This window comes from Felis catus, chromosome B3 (genome assembly GCF_018350175.1).
Source record: "Felis catus isolate Fca126 chromosome B3, F.catus_Fca126_mat1.0, whole genome shotgun sequence".
Classification (NCBI taxonomy): Eukaryota; Metazoa; Chordata; class Mammalia; order Carnivora; family Felidae; genus Felis; species Felis catus.
The window spans coordinates 104,333,123-104,339,591 of record NC_058373.1 but is presented as its reverse complement, the minus strand read 5'-3'; the positions used below and the strand labels follow the sequence as shown (position 1 = coordinate 104,339,591).

The 6,469-nt window shown below is 40.3% G+C and overlaps 1 long non-coding RNA gene across 4 annotated transcripts in view; it reads left to right on the top strand.

Moving 5' to 3' along the window:
* Window position 1: 1 nt before the first annotated feature.
* Window positions 2–6,469, top strand: part of LOC111560881 — a 73,584-nt gene continuing 67,116 nt past the window's right edge. For 2 of the 4 annotated variants that reach the window (XR_006599644.1, XR_002743112.2), the window contains exons 1-2: window positions 2–1,762; window positions 3,450–3,559. This is a non-coding gene — a long non-coding RNA (uncharacterized LOC111560881). Of the gene's footprint in view, window positions 3,560–6,469 lie in introns of all 4 variants that reach the window. The other 2 variants (XR_006599645.1, XR_006599643.1) reach the window with 1 other exon arrangement.

Below are 6,469 nucleotides of genomic sequence, written 5' to 3'. Positions count from 1 at the left end.
GCCTGCCGGCTGCCGGGGCCAAGGGAAAGGGGCGTGGAGGGAGGTGACCTGTGGAGGGGCGGGGACGAAGGTGTCTCCTGTGGGCTCTGGGGGAGGCTGCGTGCTAATGGGTGGGGCTGTGGGGCGGGGAAGTCGCTGAGGGCTTTGGAGTCTCCCGCGCCTAGTCCACTGTCCTCGGCGTTGGGACTCTTCAGCCCGCGGAGCTTGCGACGCAGGACCGGGGAGAGAGAGGCGGGACGGGCGCTCCCTCTCCCAACCCCATCGCCCCCACGGAGCTGTCGCGAAGCCCGCCCGCTTGTGGCTTGTTGACCACGCCACTCTCCTAAAAATGCTCTTCCTCAGCTGTGCTACCTTTGCCCTGACCCGAGGAGCGGCGGGGGTTGGAAGGCAGAGAAAGGAGGGCGGTTACCCGAGTCCCTTAAAAATGGAGCAAAACGGGAGAAAATCGAAAGAGACAGGAAGTTAAAAGCTGTTGAAAACTGGTTTGTTTGCAGTGTGAATTAAGTTTAACTACTCTGCCCCTTTGAGACCAGAGACGGTGGACAGATAGTCCTCTTCCTCTCTCCTTGTCCCCTTCACTCCGCCCAGGAATTTAGAGGTAAATGTGATTTAAAGTGCTAGACAGATGCAAGCACGCCTGGGGAAGAGTTAGAGATGGTGGAAGAAAGTGACAACGTCTGGTAAAGCACACTCCTAAACTTGTGACACAAATTGTCACCGGGAAAGACACGTCCTGAACCTTCTCCCCAGTCACTCCACCAAGTGGTCTGCCCAGGCGGATGCAGATAGAACAGCCGCACGCACTTGAGCGTGTGGCTGCGCTCTTTCCCCTGTAGTCCGCAACCGGTGATTTCCAGAAGCTCTGTTCTTGTAACTCACCAGCCCACGGAGCAAACTCAAGTTTTTTGAAAACTGATTTGTAGAGCTAGTCATGTCAGCAGCAGATGGATGTTTTCAGGGACATAATCTGTGACTGATTATGTTTACAACTTTTCTGCCTTGATCTAAACTCTAGAAAGTGGCCTCTACTGTAGCATAGCAGTTAGGTACAATTGTTAGGATCCTTGTCACTAAAGACAGCAAGGAAAAGCTATCACGTTCCATCTAGAAGTTCAATCTGTAGTGATAAAAATAATGTGTTACTCTGTGCTAGCACTGCTGTATCTTGCATATATTTATTAACTCATTTATAGATTTTTACAAAAACTGATTTATAGGTTCTTGTAGAAATACTGGCATCTGTGTACAAAGAGATGTAAATGTTTATTTCAGCCTTGTCTATAATAGGAAAAAATAAGTCCAAACCACCTAAGTGTCTATCAATACAGGATGATTAAGCTTAAGATACCAAAATACTATAGTTAATTATGTTATTGTTTGAAAGATTGAATATGATAGAATATATTGAATTATTAATAATAAAATATATTGGTACACTTCCAGGTACTAATGCTGCATTGCGAATTACGCCCACAAGGTAGTGGTAAAAAACAACCATTTATTATGCTGACAGATTCTGTGCGTCAGGAATTGAGATAGCACAGCAGGTATGACTTTTTTTCTGCTCCCTTATGCATAGGGCCTCAACTGGAAGGCTGAAGATTGAAATCCTCTGAAAAGTTTTCACTTTCATGTTGGTGATTGATACTGGCTGGAGGCTGCAGGCTGGAGACCTCAGCTCAACTCCCTGTAGACCTCTGCAGGTGGTCTCTTAATGTGGACTTGGTTGGGCTCCTCACAGCATGAGGGTTAGGTTCTAAGGGTGAGTATCCTAAGAGAGCGAGAGCCAGGTAGAAGCATATTATGGTTTATCTGCCTTAGAAGTCATGCAGTGTCAATTCTGCTGCGTTCTCTTTACCCAGGCCCTTATAAAGCCTCATCCAGGTTCAGAGGCAGGGGAGATAGATTCTACTTCTTGATAGGGAGAAGCAAAGTTTGTAGAGAACATGTGGGACCAGAAATACTGCTGTGGCCATTTTTAGAAAACACACATTGTCTTAAGTGCTTAAGACCGCCTAAACACCCTAAGGAGGTAAAATAAACTAATAAGTACAATGGGACCCCATTGACGGTTTTTAAAAAGTACAAAATAAAACCATATTTTCAAAGGTACATGCATTGTTTAACAATACATATGACATAGTTTCTAAGTTTAACCTGGGGGGCCAGCCAAGGAAACAATGATCTGTTCAAGTAGTGCAGGGGAAAAAACGGCCAAAGTGTCTCCACACAATTCCCCAAGACATGTTTAATTTTTACCTAGCAAAATGCCTCTCCGTATCTGTGGAATAACCCTGTCCTAAGAAAGATACGACTCCACTGTAATGAATGAGCGGCACCAAGTCTTACTGTTCTTTCCATATTGTCACGTGGCACTGAGCTTTCCCACACCCAGGGGCTCACTTAATGTTGTCCCACAGTTATTTTCAGAGAGATGAGAATTATAAAGACCTACTTGAGGTCAGTGACTGAGTCTTCTTCACTTATTATTCACATATTTAATATATAAAAGGGGACCTATTGGGTTTTCTTTTCTTTTTTTTTTTTTAACTACATTATGCTATTCTCTCAGCAGTGCAGGATGTTTACAATTACAAAGTAAATTCTGGCCTCCTTCCTAGTGAATAAGCTAATAGGATCTCTGACATCTAAGCTCCAGTGACTTGTTTTACATCCCGGTATCAAGATCCCAATGATGATCCATCGACATCAGAAGACTTCCCTAAGAAATCTGTCCTTATATTTGTAAAGTATTTTCAAGCTCATGTTTGTGAGTAATATGCTGATATGGTGATAGCATTATTTTAGGTATAGAAATAGGATTAATTCACTTCAGCGCTTTGGGCATGTTTGCCTATTTTGAGGCATTGAAAAGGCAACTATCTCCGTGAGCAATGACTTCATGGGAAGGAGGAAGAAATGGTCTTGGGGACATTGGGGTCTTGGGGACTGTCAAGGGACAGTCTTTTGTCTGGATAATTAGTATTTTCATTGCTTGGCAATATCTTATGATACAATAGTCACTTAGTTACTATTGTCTTTGTTCTCTTTTGAATAATGAAAGGATACACCTTAAGTTTTTTTTTTTTAGAAGAAAAAACTCCTCATTAAATCACCTAAAATAACCAACATCAATTTTGAAACAATATCCTCAAGCAGCTTCCTTAAGTTAGCTTGAAAGGAGAAAAGTTCCTTCCTAATTCTAACAACTAGACATTTTTCTCTTATTGGCCAGTTTTCATAAAGGTAACTGGGAATGAAGATGTTAATAACAGAGAGATGTTTTAAGTTATCTTGACTCAGCAGGATGCCATGTTATGTGCCATAGGCACATATACTGAATAATTTAAATATTTGTATAGTTTTATGTGCCATGGGTCTCTTAATCCTACTAATCCTATCTATTATACATAAAGCCTTGAATATGAGTGTTCTTTGTTTTATCTTAGATGAAAGAAAGGGGATACATCGAATTTGAGGTCTATAGAATTTAATCAAAGGATGAATATAAGGATGTTGTTTTACCACCTGCAATCCTGGAACACTACGAGATTCCCAGGTAAAGTGCTTTAATTAACAACTTGATTTTTCCCTTTGAATTTGAGGAAGTGACGTTCTGTTCTTTTAATGCTGTGTCCCTTTGAGAGCAGTGTTTGGCAGTCCCAATTGTAGGCACAGATTTCGTTTGTATAACTGAGGCCTCAGGGGAGTATGAGGAACCGGAGAGGACTATGGGCAAATGGTCACTATTTCTGTTACTTTCAACCTCGTACTTTCATAACGTGCCAAGGGCAGGGACAGGCTGATTCTCCTATCTTCACCTGGGTAAGTGAGAGGTGCTGGGCAGAATCATATATTCCTATATATTAAAGCCATTGAAAATATTTGGTCTCCAATTTAGCTATGCTCTCAGCTGTCGGTACTCTAGAGTTGTTTTTACCAGTTTTCGAGGCTAGCTTCATTTTTGACCACTACTTGTTTCACACTCTCCTTCTCAGCAGATGCCCCTGCCTCCACGTCGCTAGGAAAAAGGAACTCTTCCAGAGACGCACTTGCACCACTCCCACCCCCCCATGTCAATAAATGCATCTATATCTGCACTTATCCTTATATCCTTCCCCCTCAGTTTTAGAGGGTAGAAGGTGACCCAATTCTTCAAGACTAATACCTCTCTCTAGTCTCCTTTTTTTAAAAAGTTATATATATATATAAAACTTTATTTTTATATATGTATATAAAATATATAATATATTATATATATAAAATATTATATTATATATATAATATTTTATATTATATAATTATTATAAATATATTATATAAATATTAATATAATATTATATATAATATTATAATATATATTATTATATAATATTATATATAATATATTATTATATATAATATATAATAATATATAATATAATAATATATAATATATAATATTTTATATATATTTTAAATATATTTTATATATTATATGTTATATATTATTATATATATAATATATATTATATATATAAAATGTGTATATATTATATATATATATATAACTTTATTTTTTAGAGCAGTTTTAGGGTAAAAAGTAGAACGATACACTGTTTACAGTTTCTTTCAAGTCTCCTTTGGGACCTGTCCCATCATCGTTCTCTCTCCTGAATTTTCAGTGGTACGTTTGCTGGCTGTTGCCTCAAAGCTTATAAATGCACCCCATCTGGAGACTCCTCCTACCATCCTTTCTCTCTCTGCTTTCCATCACAGTGAAACTGCTAATCTGTAGTAGGTAGCCACAGTCTGCACTCAGGTGCAAGTCTCTTGTTAGCCAATCAGTTGGCTTCCACCTCAACCCTTCCACGGTCACCTCTCCGGCAAAAGTCACTTGTATGTCCCAAAGGTTAGTCCCATTAGTCTCTTGAACTCTCATGTCACTTTATTTTCCCATGGCATTTGATCCTGCTATGCCCTTCCGAAACTCCTTCCCTTGGCTTCTGTCCTAATACACCTTTGCCCTTCTCCTCTGAACACCCCTCAGTTTTTCTTTTTTTTTTTTTTTAATTCTTTTTTAATGTTTTTATTTTATTTTTGAGACAGAGAGAGACAGAGAATGAGCAGGGGAGGGGCAGAGAGAGGGGGAGACACAGAATCTGAAGCAGGCTCCAGGCTCTGAGCTGTCAGCACAGAGCCCGACGCGGGGCTCGAACTCACAGACCGTGAGATCATGACCTGAGCAGAAGTCAGACACTTAACCGACTGAGCCACCCAGGCGCCCCTCCTCAGTTTTTCTTGATATAGTAGACTAAACTCATCACAGCAGTAGCTAGCATTTATTATGGGCCTACCATATGTTAAGTATCTTATAAGCAATAACCCATTTTAGTTCTCACAATAGCCCAATGAAATAAGCAGCATCAATTGGTGGTTAGAAGCCAGACCAGAATTGGGTGACTGGCCTATTCCTGAGTCAGTCACCGGAAACCCAGTTATTGGGTATACTCTTACATCAGTGAGGCAAATTTGAGGCTGAGAGTAAGATGAGCTTTTCCTGATATATATGGCTGGGGACCAGGGGAGGTGAAGAAATATCTATAATAAAATTGGGGTTCAAATCTTGGCTCTGCCACTTACTAGCTATGTGATCTTAGACAACTTAATGTCTCTGAATTTCAGATTGTTCTTATCAAATATGGATAATACTGCATGCCTCATAGAGTTTTGGAAGGTTAAATGAATTAATATATATAAAGTGTTCAGACTAATATAAGCACATGGTGTGCCCTCAGTAGATGTTAGCCATTCTCCCATCCCACCCATCTATCCTCAACATTTCTGCCACTGTCATCCTCATAAAATGCAAACCAAGGGTGCCTGGGTGGATCAGTGGGTTAAGTGTCATTCACAGTGTTACTTCAGCTCAGGTCATGATTTCACAGTTCATAAGTTTGAATCCGCATCGGGCTCTCTACTCTTGGCACGGAGCCTGCTTCAGATCCTCTGTCCCCTGCTTTTACTGCTTCACCTGCTCTCTCTCTCTCTCTCTCTCTCTCACTCAAAAATAAATAAATGTTTCAAAAAATGCAAACCGATTATTTCAGTCTTTTGCTTAAACTTCTTCAGTGACTCCCCATTGCCTAATAATCAAATCTAATTGGGGTGCTTTGGTCACAAATAACAGAAAAACCAACTCAATCTAGCTTTTAAGAAAATCAGGGAGTGAACTAGATCATGTAAAAGACTATCTATGACAAGGTGAACTTTAGGGTTAATTGGTTCAGTGATATTATTTGAGAACCCAGGTTTCTTTCTCTCTCCTGCCTTTCATGAAGTCAGCTCCATCCTAAAGCTGCTTTCCTTCCTAGTTATAATACGTTTGCCATAAGTGTTTCGGGCTATGTGTTTCTTGATTCATGCCCAGTGAAAGGAATGGACAGGCTTTCGGTAACTCACAGAGTTATTTTCCCAGAAGCCTCTAGCA